The sequence below is a fragment of the Camelus bactrianus genome, chromosome 9 (assembly GCF_048773025.1).
Source record: "Camelus bactrianus isolate YW-2024 breed Bactrian camel chromosome 9, ASM4877302v1, whole genome shotgun sequence".
NCBI classification, from domain to species: domain Eukaryota; kingdom Metazoa; phylum Chordata; class Mammalia; order Artiodactyla; family Camelidae; genus Camelus; species Camelus bactrianus.
The window spans coordinates 66,353,371-66,372,489 of NC_133547.1; the positions used below are offsets into that span (position 1 = coordinate 66,353,371).

A 19,119-nucleotide genomic window follows, 5' to 3' on the forward strand; every position below is an offset into this window, starting at 1 on the left:
TAGGACAGCGATTGGTAGAGGATTTCTTTTCCTTTCTTCTCTCCACCTCCTTCTACATAGCAACCTATGCAGATACCGCACGCTAGAGGGCGCTTGAGGTGGAAGAAAAAAAGCCTCCACTTCCCTTCCGACGGGACCAGTGCCCGCGCAGACAGGAGACAGCAATGCTACCTTTTTTCCCGCGCGGCAGTTTAACTTTGATGAACGAACGAACAAACAAAAAAATCTTTAGACAGCGTTATGCAGCTTTAACTAAGAAAGAAATTGTGTTCATATTCTCAGCAATGTCTTTTTCTTTCAACTTAGAACATTGGTGGGATGCATATGTAGTAGTTTCCTATCGAGTAACCGACGTGGTAACAACGATTCAGAACTATAAACTCCGTTCTAGGCATCCCATAGTAAGAGACGCTGATGGTCCCCGCCTCCATCCCCTGTGCGTTTGTGTTCTTTTATACATTTGTAATGATACATAGTATAAGTGTGCAAATTTCAAAAGATGGTAATCTGCTAAACTAGACTTAAGATCAATTCAGTTTAATTATTATGTTTTAATACTGAATGCAATTTGATATCCCAAGCTAGTAGTAGAGGGGAGAGAGGGGTGGGGGCCAGGAAGGTCCCCTCTGTTTCTCTTTTCTTTTTCCTCTTTTTAAAGCACAATGTGAACTTTTTTTTTCTTCTTCTTCTTTTTTCCCCCTTCATGGCTACCATGTTAAACAAGAGGGGTCTGGAATCCTATTCTCCTTCAGGAAAACCAAAAAACAAAACCCACAACCAAACAACAAATATTTGATAGCTTTGTACCAGTCCCCTTAAAGCTATCTGCTGCTCCCCTCCCCACCCCGCTCAGTTTCTGTTTAGAAGCTGAATTGGGGCTTATCTCTTTTCTAGCACCTGGGAAGATGAGAGATAATGCCATTTTGAAAACCTTCTCCAAAATGCTCTGAGCACAGATGTGGTTTTCAGAGAGTGTTTACACCTCCATTTACTGAAACTATAATGGCAAGCTCAAGATTAGTAATTACAGTCAATATTAAGAGATCCAGGTCTAATTTCAGGGACAGCTAAAACCAGCAGCCCAGAAATGTAGAGCATCACAACTCTGAACAGAGAGTTCAGTGATGATTTTATCCCAAGAATCGTCAACCACTTCTAAAGAAATCAGTCTAGTTTTTCAAATCCTGTAGTAAATATTGGTGAAGTTAAGTGCATGAGAAATTTAGTGTGCATACACTTTTCTTTTTATTTTACTTTACTTTTTAAAAGGTAGTATTCTGTTAGAATATTCCAGGACAAAAACAAGTGTTACTGCACCATTTTATTTTTAATTCTTCTCTATGTTATCTATACATCACTGGAGAAAAGAGCAGCCTGAGGCAGTGGCTCTGAAACCTTCGCAAGCCACAAAAGCTCCTGGAGTGTTTGTTAAAACCCAGATTGCTGAGCCCCATCCAGATTCAGGGCAGGGGACTTTGCATTGCTAACAAATTCCCTGGGGGTAGGGAGGCAGTACCCAGTCCAGAGATCACAGTTTGAGAACTTCCTTCTGTAATTGCTCCCATTAACTTCACTTGAGCACCATCATATCTTTTCATGAGTTTAGTGATGAGGCTGGTTTGGAAAAAAAAACTTCAGAAACACCTTTTCTAAATTTATTTAAACATGTACAAGCTTCTTAAAACAGCTTTCTTAATTTCTCCATCCTTATGACTTAGGCTTCAATATTGGATTTCAAAATAAAATTTTGAAGTCTCTTGCCTAATGCCACACTAATTATATATTTTATATAAAAATATAAAAATGTTTTATATAAATATATACACCCCCCCTCAAAAAAAAACATAGTGGTTTTCAGCTTTCTTTATTGGGATTCTATGAAACGTGGGGGAAGGCCTCTGAATCACCAGAAAATAATACATACTAATTGGAGTTATATTTATGTTTTTTCCTTCTTCATGTTTCACATTCTTCAAGTTTTTATTTTAAATCTTATTTTGAAATACCACTGGCAGGTATCACATTATAAAATCCTCTCATTCATGGAATCCATACTACTCAGCCTTCCCTTTAGGAGGTATTCTATGAATGAAGTCATTAATTAGTTAATCTAAATGTAAAAGCAATCCTGTAAGTCTGAACGTTCTCAGCAATCCAATCATGGTAAACACATTTATTTTTTAGTTAGTGAATTTAGGTTTTTATTGTGTGCTGAAGAAAGAAGAGAGGAAAAGTTTGGATTTTCATGCAGCAAGTAATAGCTGTATTCCATTCTGCCATCTCCTGCTCCAGCTGGAGAAGTTGGAGGCTTCCTAGCTCTCCCACCCCCTTTCGGGACCCTGCTTCCTATAAGCCATCGGACTCCTCACCCTCTAAGTAACCAGTCACTTGGTTTACTGTCTTCCTTAGTCAAAATTGGAACCAAAGTCCCATCCCTAGTGAACAAGACAAGTGTCTTTCACTACGTGGAGTCTCTCTCCACCTCATTCAACTGCAGAGACTCCTCTGCAAAACTGTCTGCCTGTCACCAAAATGCAGGCTGGAGACGTCCTGCCTCATCCCACTCTGGGCATCAGTCAGCCAAGGTTATTCTGAATGCAGTCCTCCCCCTCCCGGTCCCCCGACCCCCACGCCGCCTCCGACCGTTCTCCTGCCCTACCAGATACCTGCTCACCCTTCCTCCCCTGCAATACTCCACAACACATGCAATCTTAGTAGCCATCCTAAAAAGCCTGTGTAACAGTCCTCTTCTGCTGGAAGGCTGTAACCCTGGAGAGGATGTTGAAAGAAAACAGTATCTCGAGTTAAGCTCTCACCATTGTGACATTGCACTGCATCCTATTAAGAGTGGGTGGAATTGTTAAAGAGGCAAATGCCTTGTCTTTCAGCAACCCTCATTATTTTAGGAATATCCTTATAGGGCTTTTTAAACATTATCCTAATCCTCTTTCACACTGCTTAATCATCCAGGCCTCTCCTAAGAATTAGGGGAAAATTAGTAGGAAATTCCTACTGCAGCACTTTGAGCAGAGATTAGCCATGCAGAGAGACAGGGCTACCTTGAATTCTGGTTGGCCGAAATTCAGCGAAGACAGTGTATGTAACTGCTCTGAGAATAAATGTGGGCAAGGTGAGTCAAAAGAAACTCACTCTAACCCAAGGTAAGTAAAGCCATTGGATTCTGACTCTCTTCAGTTTGTCTTCAAAATAGTTTTATTTTTCCTTTCAGAAAATACGATTTGAGGATTTTGTCTATCCCTACCATTCTAGCGCTTTCTTTTGAGGTGAGTGTGTTGCTTGTGACAATTCCCAGTCTTCAGTAACACATAACTTTTTCTTCAGTTCTCATAGATGTGACAAGGTACCCAAAGGAAAGGTTGGGAGGAGCATCTGCTCAAAGTGAAAATGAACGTCTGAAAATTAAGCATAGCCAAGATGTGATCTATTTCTCAGTCCACTTGGGACTGCCTGGTCTAGCAGCAGTTATAATTTGATTGCGATGTGACTGCTGTTCCTTTTTTTCAAGACAGAATTAGCAAATTCCTGAATGCCCTGTAAGCAGACAAAGTCTGAGAACAGTTGCTTAGTGACTGCCTGGTGGGAAAACACCTACTCCTGCTCTTCACCTTTCCCTCTCTAAAATAATTCACTAAGTTTCTTGCCCATATATTAGCTAGAATGTGAAACAGACGGATATTAGACCTGTAGTCAATATTCTTTTCAGCATTTCACAATAGGATGCTAGATGCAGCAGACACAAAAAGTCAAATTTGCATAAATACTATAAGCATATTGTGTCTGCTTTCTCATTCTGTTCACTCTGTCTCATTAATCTGAGTCAGACAGTGCAAGCTCTGCGGACCTTGTCTGGTCCTCGGCACGCGTTCTTCTTGTGTCGGTTCTGTCCCCAGGTGGTAAAAACCCTTCCTCGGAGTTCATCTTTAGTGCACAGAGAACGGACTAAATGCTTTGCAGAGGGGAGTTAAACAAAAAAAGTAAGGCTTAGCTCATAGTATTTTTCACTAATTTTATTTTAAAAATGATCATAGTGGCTGCGTATTTCTACGTGTTTGCCTCACTGATGGGAAGAAAAGAAATCTGGACCTCCTGATTCATGATTCCTCTTCTTGCGCTGGCTTCACCGCAGGGTGAGCGATTCTCAAGGTCTGAGTGGGGACTCTCAGAGGGCTTGAGGGGGCATCTTACAGTGAAGGCAGAAGAGCTGCAATAATGGTGCCTGGGAGGAGATCTGGAGGCCAGGGCACGTTGAGAAGACCTAGCAGTCCCACCCTTTATTTCCCAAACAAGTTCTGCTCTTTTCACACCTACTTACTGCGCGCCCCTCGCGCCTGCCCCTCTGCGCTCCCTCATCCCATTTCTCTAACGGAGTAGAAGCCTGGGCTATGAGGAATGCGCTCCACCCAGAGGATCACAACACATCGCCTGTAAACCATAGCTTCTGAGAAGTAGGCAGCGGTCTTACAAAAACACCCTACTCTGTCCGCAAGAGGTTCTCGGCATCACGAGGAGGTAAGCTGCCCACGCGCACCCCTTTGCCCTGTCGCGTCCTCTTCCTCCCCAGGAAAACAGCCGTGGATCACTAGGACGCTTTTCAAGATCACGCTAGCCCCAGAGCTCAGGGAAGACTCAGAGAGAAAGCACGCGGATACCTCCTTCGCATCCTTTAATCGTCTGCCAGCCCTCTTATCCGGGAGCCTGGCCTTCCGCTGGCTGCGCACGCCGCGCGGAAGGGCGCATCTTCACCGGTAGCTCCGGCGGCGGAGACGCGCGGGGCGTGCTCGGGAGCGAGGAGCGAAAAGTTGTGCGCCCACTTGGCAGGGGGAGAGAGCGAAGGAGCGAGCGCGCCGGAGCTCGGCGGGGAGACGGGGAGGGGGCGGGGAGGGGGCCCGCTTACATGAATTTCCAAGTGGTAGACCTGCCTCTGCGCTCTGCCCAATGAGATCCGTCAGGGGAGGCACCCGGCTCACTTTTCCACATCACTTCACAGTTACATTTGGCAGGCAAGCGGGCTCGCACGCTGGAGCGCTCAGCCCAGAATTAGTGGATCTATTTGGAATCTCCCTGCCTCCTCGAAGCTCATCCGCTGTCGCTGGTTTCTGCACAGACTGTCGCGTCCACCCAGCAAAGCTGCACTTTCGGCTGCAGACACCCAGATCCCGGCGCGCCCGCCCGGTGTCTCCGCACCAAGCCCCGCAGCTCTGAGCGGCATGAACACGATCCGGAGGCGGCTGCCCAGCGCGCGGGGATCGCTTGGTACTTGCCGCCATCGGGAGTCGACCCCGAGCCCCTCCAGCCATTTGTGAACTAAGAGGCTTGAAATTCGCCAGCGCAGAGCCCCACAAGAGTAAGTGGTCCCCCTCCCCGCGCCCCCCCCCCGGTTTAATCAATGCCCCGAGGTCTTAAAAGGGACCGTTTCTTTTAGGAATCCCCTTGCCCCTTCGGACTCCTTGCGCGCCTCCTTCCCCGCAGGGTTGAGCTGAGTCTTTTTTCCTGCAATGCACAGCTGATGGGGACGCTTCAGGGTTTTACCTGACGATTTTGGCAACCTACTCTGACAGTAGATCCTGGGGAGTAGCAAGCAGGCTGTGCTCCTCCAGTTTTCCTGCCGGGCTCCCTCCTTGCGGTCGCCTGGCGATTTCGCCGCCTCGCGACACAGGCAGGCGCCGCCGCAGCCGCGCGCCTTCACTGCGGGGTCTGTGCGGTGAATGGGAAGCACCCGCCGCTGGATGAGAGGCGGGTGCGAGCCCCAGTTGAAAGGAGGCGTAGGGGGTTGAGGGTGCCCTCTGGCTGGTTTGCTGCACCACCCCACCCCCGAGGAGAGGGAGGGCGACCCTCGCGGTGGGGCCGCGGGCCACGACACAGCAGCGCAAGCCCCGGTGCGAGGCTTTCCCACAAGTGGCTGCTCCAGCCCGGGAGGCGCAGTGCCCACCGCAAACTTGCCGGGCTCCCCAGCCGCACCGCGGCTCTGCGATCGCTAAGATGCTGCCCCGCATCCAGGCAGGACCCCCAGGCAGGGTCCTCCCGGAACCAGCGAGACTGCACTCACAGAGACCCCCAAGCGGAGGCGGGGACTCCTTGTCTCACAGCGCCCGCGGAGCCCGGAGCTGCGGTTTCTGACATCTCACTCTTCCCCATCCGCGAACCCCTGTGGGGCGGGTCGCGCCCCCCGCAGGACCCGAGGAAAAGCGGGCTCTCGCCTGGGTTCTGCCAACGCGTAACAGGTTCATAAGGAATCTGCTCCCGTTCTCCCAGGCTCCAGCCAACCCTGGAGACGGAGAAAACCAGCCACCGCCAACGATGATGCCAACAGGTATCCGCAATTCCCTGTGCCTCTTCTCTCCCCAAGACCAAAGCCTTCCTCACCCAATCTGGCAAAATCCTCAAAGTTTCGTTATCGTGGACCCTTCCCCGCAGACACAGAGTCAGCGGCACGTCCAGGACTAGCCAGTTTGCCTCCGCGAGCCGAGATAGCAGCTGTTTGCTTGGCTTGCTAAATGTAAGAAATCAAACATTAATTGTTTATTGTTGCAAACGCACATTAGTCGGTGGTGGAAAATCAAGCTGGCAGCTGCTCACTTCAGCTCCAATTAAAGAATAGAGCTTATAACCAAGCAAGCGAGTAAAGATCCTTTCAACTTTACCACCCTTTCCTGAAGATTCCACAAGAGTTTCCTCTTTAAGAGGCATGATCCGATCATCCCTTAGCGCGCCGGAGCTGCTAATCAGATCAGCCGGCTGCTTTCTTTCGCCGGCTTCACTGTGTTTGTGGGCTGACAATGGGAGCGGGGACGCTGGAGAAGGTATGCGAGCACTGCCCTCTGGAATGGGGTACCGCCGCGAAGCAGATGAGAGGGACTGGGAAGGGTTGGGGCCCTTCGGAAGCGCCTGCCCTCTTTACAGCACTCCTGACAGCCATCTCAATGGTTAACAACCCTCCCTAGGCTGTCACCCCCGGCTTCATTATGGGAGCTTTTCAACTGGAAAACTATGTGTGGGAGAGAGATATTTATGTAAGATTCAGGAGCAGGATTTTCCGTCCATTCAACCTGGCTGCTGTACCCCACTGCATGCAAAATGAGCCCTGTTGTTCATGGCAAGCACAGATGAAATTTCTGCCTGGCTTTTGCTTTTCAACAGCTGTGTCCAGCTTTGCAGGGGTTCTATCTGGAGAGAGGGAGAGAGTGTGTGTGTGTGTGTGTGTGTGTGTGTCAGAGAGAAAGAGAAAGATTCTTTCACAGAGAGGCCTGATACCTTTCTTTGAAGGGTGTCCTCTGAGGGTTACAGTTTTTTTTTTTTAATCCCTCAAAGAGAGTTCCTCATAATCATCATGTCCAGACATGTTTTTCCACTTCCCTGAGCTCTGTGGCTGAAAGAAATTCTAGGGCTATCCCTCTTATTAAATAATACTAGTAATAATAATATTCTGTAATTCTGCTTTAGCAGATTTGAGGCTCCCCATCACATAGTCATTTCATGCTGGAGCAGTCGCAGGATTTTAAATCACCTTTGATATATTTTTTTCCTGGACTCTGAAGAGGGCTTGGAGTTGAGAAAATCTGTTCCGAAAACAGAGAGAAGAGCCTTCTCAGCAGTTCTGGGGATTGCTTCATTCAGGGCTGTTCAGTGACAGTTCATCTTCCTCATTCTGTTCCCCAGGACACTCAAAGGGGCATCAGGGTATCCCATGACCATTGCAAACAGACCAAATATTTTAAAGGCACTGCTAATGTTCTCTGAAATTTATGCTGCAATGCTGTCATTCAAACTTTTTAATCGTTCTCCCCTGCAACCTGGATCTTGTATTTCCAATTATTATTACTATTAAAAATCAATTATTCTGCCTTAGAAGCTATAGTCTCCTACAACTCTAAAGACTCCAGGAGGGTAAATATCTCTACTCAAGACTCAACATGTTTGAGCTGCATTTTGGGTGTCCAGGATGCATTTCTTGAGCTTTTGAAGGTGTTACGAGTTTAGCTGAAGAACAATTTTATAGCAGCCCTCACTGGAATAGCAGCTCCATTTGCCTGCTATACATATACCAGCTCGAAAGGGAAGGACGTCTTTAGCCTGTAAAATAACTTTATTTGGGTATTAAGTAGAACTCTGGTTAAGATAGTAGTCTTCTAAAGCAACCCCTTAATTTAGTACTGAACACAGTGTAAGTAGCCAATGGCAGTGTACTAAACAACCCATAAAACACGCTCAGCAGGATGTAATAGACCACTTGAGAAGGCATTTGTAAAGGCTGTTATATAAATATACTCATGATGCAACATTGCCTTGCAAACTCTGCACAGATTTAAGGTCTGATACTCCTGGTTAGCAGGGAGCACCCGATTGTTGGAGCAAAGCAAGGGAACTCCAAAGAATGAGGGTATAATGATCCTGTTCAAGAAACTGTGTACCGCATGGCTTTCCCTTCCAGGTTCCTTTCACTGTTTATTGGAAAGGAAACAGGAACAAGCACATACAGGAAGTTAGAATCTGCACATCAACTGTTCAGGAAACCTCATCATTAGAAGGAAATTAACGCTTCAAAGAAAAAATAATAATCCTCATCTTTTTCTACTCAAGGTGGCACACCTTAACGACTTTATCAGCATTCCAATCTGAGCAAATTTTCCGTGTACTACCAAAAGCTTTTCATGGTCAAGATGACATTCAGTTTATATTTCCAACCATTCTTTTCTATCCCATCAGCAAAGTTTTAGACAAATCAGGGAACAAGCATAATCAGAATAGCCGTTGTAGATGCAGTCTACGGCCCCAAGACTTCCTTTTGAAAACGTTTTGCTCAGTGATGCTGCTGACCCTGGTTTTGGTCATTTTATATTTCTTACAGTGTTATTCAGAGAAGCAGGAAAAATGATGCAGTTTTCTCTCTGTTTTCAGCACTGTTGGCATGTACAGCTGAAATGGACTAACTTTGCTTTTTAGTTTAGGAAAAGGCTTCTGACTTTGGTGTGTTACACACCTACAGAGTGTAGAATTAAACCAAGGCTGATTCCTGTTGCTCTATATTCTGTGTTGTACACACACACACACACACACACACACACACACACACACACTCAGCTTACTTTTAGAAAACCTGAAAACGTGCCCAGATAACTAACTTACTTATTGGTTCAAGTAGGAGATTTTGGTCATATTCCCTTTGTCATTTCATCTGCCTTAGATTATTTGATTTGCACTCCTGGTTCCTTAGATTTGTATGTTGACTAGTCTTTTAAAGCAGATATATCTGTTTGTAGTGGGGGACAATTTTTTTCCAGACTCTCATAAATGTGTATTTGTGAAATAGAATAATGTTTTGATGGTTGAAGGCTGTCAGCTGATGTCGTGGGGCTTCATTATCCAAAGAGCTGTTGGTCTGCGCTTGTTTCGTTCCCCTAGAAAGTTGTGATGATGTGATGTGTGCAATATATCTCTGCTGAACTGTTGGTTCTTGCCTCTGGAACCCGCTTCAGATAGAACCAGGAGGAGAAAATTAGTTGAACTTGGCAACTTCAAGAGGTCAGAAAAGAAATAATTTCAAGGGATGCCATTTAGTTGCTTCTCCCATATGTTGCCGTGAACTAAATCGCCAGGCGCATCTTCACGGCAAAGCACTGGGGCCAATGCTATTTCCTTTTTCTATCATGTCCCGAGTTTTTATTTCCTGAGTTTTAAATGTCATGTGCTATTCCGTATCACCAGTATCATCTACCTTCTTGCCTTTAGAAGTTGTTGTTGTTGTTGTTGTTGTTGTTGTTGTTGTTTAATAAAGTTCTATTAGTAAGTAGAAATAGATGTGATTTTTCTGTATCTTTTTGGACATCCTAAAAGAATAACCTTTTTATTTAGGACCTTCACACAGTCTCCTTCCCTACCCTTCTTGCCAAAGACAACTGCAAATGCTAGAAGGGTGATGGCTGAGGGCTAAGCATAGAGTTAGTGTTCAGTAAGCATCGATTTAATGCATTAATGATTAGCAAACACTATGCCTTTTTTCCTTTTCCTGGGGGATTCTCAGTAAAGGGGAGGGAGGGATGCAGTTATAACCAAAGTCCAATACTGTGACAATCTACCTCAGTTTTCTCTACAGGAATTTCATAAATTGCCCCAAGTTTATTCTTAGACACAGCTTTTCTCTTTTTGAAAAAAAAATCCATTTTATTTATGTTTCACAAAGCATATATTTCTCCCTTGAAATCATTTTTCAAATGATATGGGCATATAAAAATGACATAATTCAGCTTTGTAAAACTGAGAATGCCTCCAAGACTAAACTTGCATCAAAAAGGCTATTAAACTGTATGTGATGCAAAGTTGCATTTTACTGGGGAAATGCTCTAATTATGGAATCGTTGCATGCACCTTTCCCTTGCAGGGGACGTATTAAGAAATACCTGAGGAAGAACTTACTTCTTCTTTCCTTCCTTTGCTCCCTCCCTCCCTCTCTTCTTCCTCTCTTTAATACATTTTGTATTTGGATGGAACAGTTCACGTCAACCTCATGTGAAGTGCAAATCTGAGTCTTAGAAGACAATTGTATATTCCTCTATACTGATTTTAATCAGCAGGATACCTGGCCCTCAATGCACACAGGAAAAAAAAAAACATTCCATGGTAAGGTGCATTGTGGATATGTTTACTGATATTTTAAGCAAATGGAATATACTCCACAGGAATATTAAATGGAAATCTTCTTAATTCTTCCTATGTATATCATTAAGTGAAAATGTTATTATGCTATATTCAATCCTATTAACAGTAAGAACCATATTTTCCATGCATTGTTTCTTTCTAGTTGGATTAGTGCATAAAACATGATTATTTGATTCCTGATGTGACACAAATAACATAAAATAAGTAGACGGGGGAGTGCTAGAGATGATCATAAGGGAATGCTTTTCCTTCTTATCTATGCAACCTCATCTCCAAAATCTGATGTAAAAATTAAGGTCACATTGCACGCTGTGTTTTACCCTATTGCTGTTTCAGCTTGGCAAACAGAATTTAACTTTTCTGTTGTCCAAGTATTTCTATCTTTAAAATGGTGGTCTCAGAAATATGAAAAAAAATGAATTCATATCTATTTCGATTAGGATAGTAAAACATACTTGTCTTTGAGTTTTACTAAAATATAGTAGCTGAAGATAGTACACTTAGAATCTGAATAAGCAATTTTATTTTCGTGGACCATACATTCCGTGTGGTATCTCAGTATTGTTTTTGTCCAATGAGTGCTTGCTGTCTGTCTACCTACCTGTCCATCATCTGTGTCCATACATAGTTCATGGCAACAGTGCCAGTGGGTGGTTTTTAAGCTATAAAGTCCTTGAAACATGAAATAATGACAGAAAGGTGTACTTACAAGTGTGGTTATTACACACTATAATCTACTTTGCAGCATCTTCATTTATTACGCTGGGACACTTGGCTGCATTTCAGTTTCAGTGTCACCAACTCAGTAGCCCTGGTTGTGTGATATAACTGATTCTAACCATGTCCACATTTCTCAGACAGGAAGGGGGAGCTCCTAATTTCTAACCGTCATCAGTAGTGCTAAAATTCCTTGAAATACACAGAAGAAAGCTGTGAAATATTTTGGGAAGCAGACACTACCTAAACCCAATCTCTAGTTAGCATTGTCTTCTCGGAACTCCTGCCTGAGAAGTGTTTAGATATCACTTTGTCCTCGTCTTTGAATTAGTAGGGACTAAAGGAATTTTTCTTGTAGAAGAGAAGTCCCGGGTTTTTCAATGAGTAGGTAACAATTTGATTGTAAGTGAGTAGTTCCGGTATGCCACGTCTTCTGTGGAAAAGAGAGACATGGGTGACCCCAGGCTGGGGGGAGGTTAAAAATACTGCCCTTGAGAGGCCTCATAAAACTCTTTGAAGTCATTAATTGTATGTTAGCTGTGGGTAGGGAAAGCTATTTATGAAATGCTGTTCCATTTATGTCCAATTGGTTCATGCCATGTCAAAACAAGAGTTGGAAGGTTATTTTATTTCTTCCCTATTTACATAGAGCAATGGAATTTTCCCCACTGATGTACGCAAGAAATTGAAGCAAAATAATTTTTTAAAAAAATCAGTCAAGATTCTTTGTTAAGCAGGTGAAACATTCAATAAAGAGTAACTATCATTGCTACATTGACAGAGTTTTACAAAGCTTATCTCGTCTAATTTTTTTCACCATCCTCCATGTCACTTTCCTCATCTGCCACAATTGAGATGAATTTGCTCCGGTCACTTATTGTAGGAATGATAGAACTGTGATTCAAACGACTTCTGTCTGACTCCAGGGTCAATGCTCTCTCAACCCTTGTGCCCCCACAGTTTAGCTGTGTTACAAGATTGTTCAGAGTAAGATTGATTCCTAGTCGTTGCTCTGATTTAAAGGGTAGTGGTTTGCAACCTTGGGATTTGGGGCCGTGAAATTCAAAGCCGGCCATTGTACATAGAGGGCCAGGAGAGACTGACCAAGAAGACAGACCACTCCAGACTGGGAGGAGTTTAACGAGCAAGGGAACTGACATAGGAGACTTGTCTTGGAAGCCGCAAGATCTCTGCACCTGCCTGCCAGAATCTTAAAGTTTATATAGAGGCCTTAATGGGGTTTAGGCACAGACACCGTCCAGACTGTCTCAGTAACACATTACTCTCTCAAGGCTACATCTTTGAACTGCTTCTCCTGCAGGACGAGTGGGTGCAACATGCATTCCCAGGACAGGGAGGGGTAAGAAGCCTCTGACTGCCGGGGCCCAGCTCATGGGTGAACCCATCTTCTCCATGACCTCCTCCAGCAAAGGGCCAGCACAAATTGTTTTCACTCATTTAGTTCTTCGGCTATTAAATTTTGAGTGGTTGTTTTAAAGACAGCAAAGGATGTGGCTTTTAAATGGAGAAGGAGGGGTTTAGTTTACACTTGAGAAATGACTTCCTAATGGTGCTCTATCTAATCCGCAAGAGAAGGGTGGGGCTTAGAGTTACCTTTTAGGTGGTTTCAATACAGTTCTGCCTTAAGAAGATCGAACAGAATCGATTCACCTTCAGTATCTCAACTAACCTTATAATTCTAAGAAAGTTTATTAAATAAAGCTCTGAGTCAGTAAACACTAGAAAAGGGACCTTGACCTTCCTGTGTTTGTCACAGACTTAGACACCCCATTCTGAAATATCTATAGCAGGAAAGCTTCTGTGTGAAGACAAAGTTCTGACTCCATCTTGGGGAAGGATGAGAAGGCATCTATCTATCTATCTATCTATCTATCTATCTATCTATCTACCTAACAATCATGTATCTGTCTCTGCTTGTGCCATGGTAACCAGTAATCATAGAACTTAAGGAAAACTAAAGATTACAGTAGAAAAATGCAGTATTTTTTTTGTTTGTTTTTGTTTTTTTAAATGCAGTGTTTTTGTATTGACACATACATTAACAGCAAAAAGGATTTGGCAAGTTTTATTCTGGGTGGCAAAACAAGCAAAACAGTATGCTTTTGAGAGGCAGCTGGATAAGTTTATGACCTGATGCCCAAGAAAGATGTCCAGAAGGGTTATGGTTGAGGGGAGAGAAGAGTGTGTATGTGTGTGTGTGTATGTGTGTAAATAAAAAAAAATTAGACTTCCAGTCTGCCAAGGGAGCTTGGTCAGGGAGTTCTGAAGGCTTTAGGAAAGGTGATTCTCTTGAATATTTGTATTTGGACTCAAGCAGATATTGTTCCTCTGTAGTCACCCAGGGCTTGGCGTGAATAGCACCAGGCCGCACGCTGAACCTTATACCCTGTGTTCCTGAAATACCACTTTGAATTCAATGTGCATTTACCTGTTTTGAAGCAGCCTGCTAATGGCTCTAAATTCAAGGTCAGAAACATTTTTAATAGAAACTCTCTGGTCCTGTGTGTCATTTTTGCTTCCATGAAATATTGCGGCCACTAAGCCCAGTGGATAATAAAAGCATAATTTCCTGTCAACCACAATAATCTGCAGGATTGAATTCTAAAGTGTTGGTAAAAGGCCGTTTTTATTTTAGACTTTAGAGTGTGGCTCATCGTTGGGAACTTCAATCTACGTTGTTTACCAAATCGATGGCGCAGTATGTTTTTGCATAATGACTTAACGTGTCTGAGCGTTGGCCGAGTTCACCTTAAAAAAAAAAGTTGGGGTCAGCAGAGTCAAGATCTGGGCTGTAATTAAAAGTGTCTCTAAAATGTAAGTGTGACTGCAAAGGTGGAGTGTCAGTATCTTACCTAAAACAAGATACCGTCTTATGGGGAATTCTGAGGACTTCCTTATTTGTAAGAATTCCAGAGAGACTGTAAAATCTCTTCATCTCACTCTCCGGGTGTAAATCAATGCAGCAGCATTATAATAAAGTGAATTGCTTGGCCAGATATACATTCTGTGGTTAGAAAATCTAAAACTAAATTGATTTTTTTACCCAAGCTTTACAACTTCGCTCAGTTTCTTCTTCCTTGCATAGAGTTAAGCGGTTTGTGTATGCAGCTCCTATTGCAATGTTTACTAATTCTGATAGCAGTGATGTCACATTCGGTAGTATCTCAGGAATCCCTACAAAGCTATTCTCTGGCCATCAGCGAGGACAGCATTGGCTCTGCCTGTGGCCGAGGTGCGGCGTGTAAGTCGTGTCCTTCCAGTTGTCACAGCAGAATCCCATTTCCCTCCAAGTGACAGACTTCGCCGAAGTGAAGACCGAGTCTTACCCCCACCCCCCATAGCGTGCATGGGAACACACCACCTGCTGGGGCCATTTTCCCAGTGTCGCTCATCAAGTAGGGATGGAGTGGCTTAAGCACATTATGACATCATAGAAGATCCTGTATGTTCATACACTCCAGTGCCAAGTTCCCCTAAGTCTGATATACGTGTGTTCTGTGGTAGTAAGTAGTTCGTGGGCATGATGTTAAATGACACTGAGGAGACAGTGACTTTCTCACCACACCTTTGAATCTCTCAAGCCATTTGAGGGAGGCCGTCTTAGTTGGGAGGTGGTTTTATTCTCTTGAATCCCAGGCTTCTCAAACTGAGTTCCTCTAATCAGTAACATCTGTAGCACAAGTGAGAGTGTTCAGTAGTTTAAATAGAAATGAGCACTGGGTAGGGGGAGAGGGAGGGAAAAAGAACAACCCAGAAAATGGCAGTGTGTCTGCATACAGGAAAAGGGACTCCAGAAATTTTTACTTTTTCTACATGAGGGCCAGTAAAAGAAGCCAGTTAAAATCAAAGCGCTGCAGCTACGCATGGGAGGGGGACCTGGTATACCCTGACCCGATGAACCTACCCAAAAGGGGATGGGCGCGCCAGAGCGCCGGGAATCCGATCTGTCAATCAATCAATCACGAAACCAGGATATAAAAACCAGGAAAAACAAAGGAACGGTGCCATTTTTCCTCTTGGATTGGCCCGCTCCCAATTCTCAGGAGCGTACTGTCTTTTACTTTTTTTTCTTCACTAATAAAATTCTTGAGTATATCATGCTTTCTTTCGTCAAAAATCTTTTTTTTGGGTGACTAAGAACCGAGGTAACTCTTATTTCCCTTTTCCCGGTAACAAGATTATTAGAAATGCAAAGTTGCAGGCTCCACCCTAGATTTACCGGATCAGAATCCACATTTTAGAAAGACTTCCAGGTGATTTTTATGCATATTAACGTTTGAGAATTACCCACCTAGGGGTTTCCTGGAGGTGGCTCTTACTGGGCTTAACCAGAACTGGGTCTTAAATTTTCTTGAACTGCCAAAACTGGTTAGTGGTCACACTGAGAGCTTGAAACTGGTCACAGTGGAAGTATTTATATCTTGGAAGTCAGAAATCAGAGATTCTTTTTCCGGAGAGCTACTTGCTAAATATTTAACGGCACACCCTTGCCTCTAACTGGTGCTGGTCTTTCTTTTCAACCAAGAGAGAGATGATCTCAGGCTCTGACAGTATTTAGTTAAGTGAAAATTAAATATGATTTAAAATACCAATTTCATTGCGCTTCAGTTTGCTTACCTTTAAAATGAGAATGATGGCAATAAAGTAATAATACTGGGTTACTTTGAAGAGCAGATATGTATCTGAACATACAAGGTATGTCTATACATAATTGCATATGCTTTTTCTTGGTGATACCGTGTGTATGTCCTGGATGTCCTTCTTTGTGATTTAATACCCAAATACTTTCTAAGTGTTCACTATTCATCTTTTTTGTTTAATCACATTGGCTTTCCATTTTTAAATAAATATTTTAAAACTGAGCCTGTTCCAATGAAATATAAAGCAATAGCACACATGATTCAAGGATTCAGCAACATTTGAGGAGGGGGTACATGGGTGTTTCTGGTCCAGAAGCTCTGTACGAGGGGTTACTGGGTACGAGAGCTCTGCCACCTAATTCAGGGCATCGGTCAATCACTCCATCCTTCTCCGAAAAATGAGGAGATGGACAGGAATAGCACTTACCTGTCTCCCACACCCTCTCCATGGGATGACACTTACTTTTATTCCTCAAAGCTTTGCAGAAATCAAACATGCTCTTCTCTTCACAAAGGACTGGCAGAGAAGAGGACTCCCTATTTGACATGTACTCCGTAGAGACCATGATTAGGGTGAATTTGATGGGTAGGAAGACAGTACCATGGCCATGGACTGGGTGATGTAACAGGAAGTGATTTGAAAACTATGCTAGGTGCTCATTCATTCACGGATCCTGGGTTAGATGGTAGTAGCTGGTTTGATTGACTTAAATGACCTTTTTACAACCACCATCCCACCACCTTTCTGGTCCCCAGTTGGGCAATTCCTTCTCAACATTTAGATGACACTTCCTCCGGGAAGCCTTCTTTAAGGTGGTGAAGATGAGGGACATACCATCACCCTGCATTACCCTAACCCTTCTCAGACTATATTCCACTAAACACTGTTAACTACCTATTTCTTAGTCTCACCCATTAGACTCTTGGCTTCCTGAAGATGATCTGTTTGCTTTTCTATCCTTCGTGCCTGACCCACAGTGTACGCTCATCAAATATTCATATAATGAGAGAGGGCATTGTGACAAGAAAGAATTTTGATATTAGATTACCTAGATTCAAACAATGGTTTGCTCTTTACTGAAGGTGTTCTTCAGGCAAGTCATTTAATTATTCTGCACCTCTGTTTTACACAAAACAGTACAAGGCATGGTAAGCTTTTATCTAACTGTAAGATACTGTGTTAATGGATGCTTTGTGCATGTATTCCTTTATTAATCTGTTCATTCTAACTAGTGAAGCTATGTCACTGTATAAAATTGTTTCAAGGTCCATTATTACTTTTTACCTGATTCTAGCAAGTTCAGGTAGGGTACCAACTGTGTCACATTCCGTCCTGCATAGCTTGGTGGCATTCCGTCCTCTTGGTGGCTTCCGTCAAGGAAGTATCTTAGAAAGTATCTTAGAAGTAACTCAGGATTAAACTTCCTTATCCCAGAATCATTAACAGCAGAGCAGATGCCAGAGAATACTTGCAGAATATTTGACACAGTTTAAAAATAACTGTACAATCTTATCTTTCTTAATTGCTATGCCAAGACTATGTATTTTTAGCCTCCAAATAAACCAGTTAAGTACTTATTATTATAGTAATTTTTCTTGTTAATTGACCCCCCTCCCCCCCTAGCTATGCAACTGGTAAGGGTAGTACTTTAACTCGAATTCAAACCCCAGGCTGGCTGGCACTAGAGGAAGCTCTCATAACCATCTCATGGTTCTGCTTTTGTAGCACTCAGGCCATCGCAGAGCGGTCGGCAGAGCTCTTGAGCATTCAGGTCTGGCCCATCCCGGAGCAGGGTATGTTTGGAGGCAAGAAGCCTCTTATCCCTGAGAAGCATTGAGGCTGATGCTCCATGTTTAGAACGAGCATCGCCTTCCGTGTAACATGGCCCAGCCCTTCTGTCAGCAGCATGACCGTCACCCTCCCACACTCCACCTTGGGGAAGATGTTTACTGCCTTTACCTGACTCTCCTACCTGGACTGCCCCTACTGCAGAGGTCACACAGCTTAACTCTTTGCTCATTCATTTGCCTCTGAAGGGCAAGGGACCCTGTCAGTACCCGCCCCCTAGTCTGGCTCAGGAAAACCCCAGGCACCGCAGCTTAGTGGGCACTTCCCATGTTGTGGCTGCTTTACATGAGTCCAGTTTCTGAATCACCCTCCTGCCTGGAAAGTAGGAATTATCATTGCCATTTTGCAAAAGAGAAAAATGGAAGCTCAGAGAACTTCAGTGTTTCGTCCATTATTACAGAGAAAGCAAGTGCGGTGAGCTGGGATTCGAGCCCAGGCTTCTCTGCCTGTAAAACAGACGGTCTGCCGAATGACAGAATCATCCCATAGCACTGTCCCTGCCGTGTGTCTGTGAGAGAGCATGGTGTGTGATGAGTGTGCTGGAATGCTGTTTCAGTATTTTAAGTGTAAATGCTCTTTAACTGGATTGGCAATTCAACAAGATATTAATTAGTTTGGGATTTCTTATCAAGACCTTTTGAAATTTGTTTCGTTTCAAATGTAAAGCTTGCAAAGGTGTGCTCTCACGCTGGGATGAGAGAAGGCCTTACTGGAAATCTGCTTTAAAGGAAGGCTGATTTCCCTGCATGGGGCTGCAATTCTAGCGAAAGTTGAGGACATCATTCTGGACTCTGTTTGCTCTGAGTTGGTTCCCTGTTGAAAGCTTTTCTCCCCTTCAGTTTCCAAAACAGCTGCTGCTTGCAGTGTCTCCCCTGTGCACTCACCAGGGTGGGGCCTCTTCTGAGGTACAGAGAGAGTCCCAGTGATTGAGTGGAGCCCAGGCAAAGAGTGACAAGCAGGGCGACTCCACTGACCATCTTGTTAGATCAGATCTGCCTGCCGTTGCAGCAGAATCTGGGTCTGCCCTTTTCAGCTGGCTTCACTAAGGCCACTCACTAGCCCAGCCAATGTTAATGGCTTTCCTGCTTTCCCATTCTGAGCCAGAATGGAACCAGGGACCCACAGGGGAAAGGTTCCCTACCCCATTATGAATTCCCTGAGCCAAACTGTTCCCGATGGTGTCCTAAGGAATTATTTTCCCATTTAATCTAATTCAGC

At 43.9% G+C, this 19,119-nt stretch overlaps 1 protein-coding gene across 1 annotated transcript in view; it reads left to right on the forward strand.

Moving 5' to 3' along the window:
• The first annotated feature begins 4,910 nt into the window (after positions 1–4,910).
• The window catches only part of CDH8 (cadherin 8), a 314,446-nt gene continuing 300,237 nt past the window's right edge, over positions 4,911–19,119 (forward strand). The window contains exon 1 of the mRNA XM_010967244.3: positions 4,911–5,365. The gene's annotated coding sequence lies outside the window, so the exon portion shown is untranslated. The remainder of the gene's footprint in view (positions 5,366–19,119) is intronic.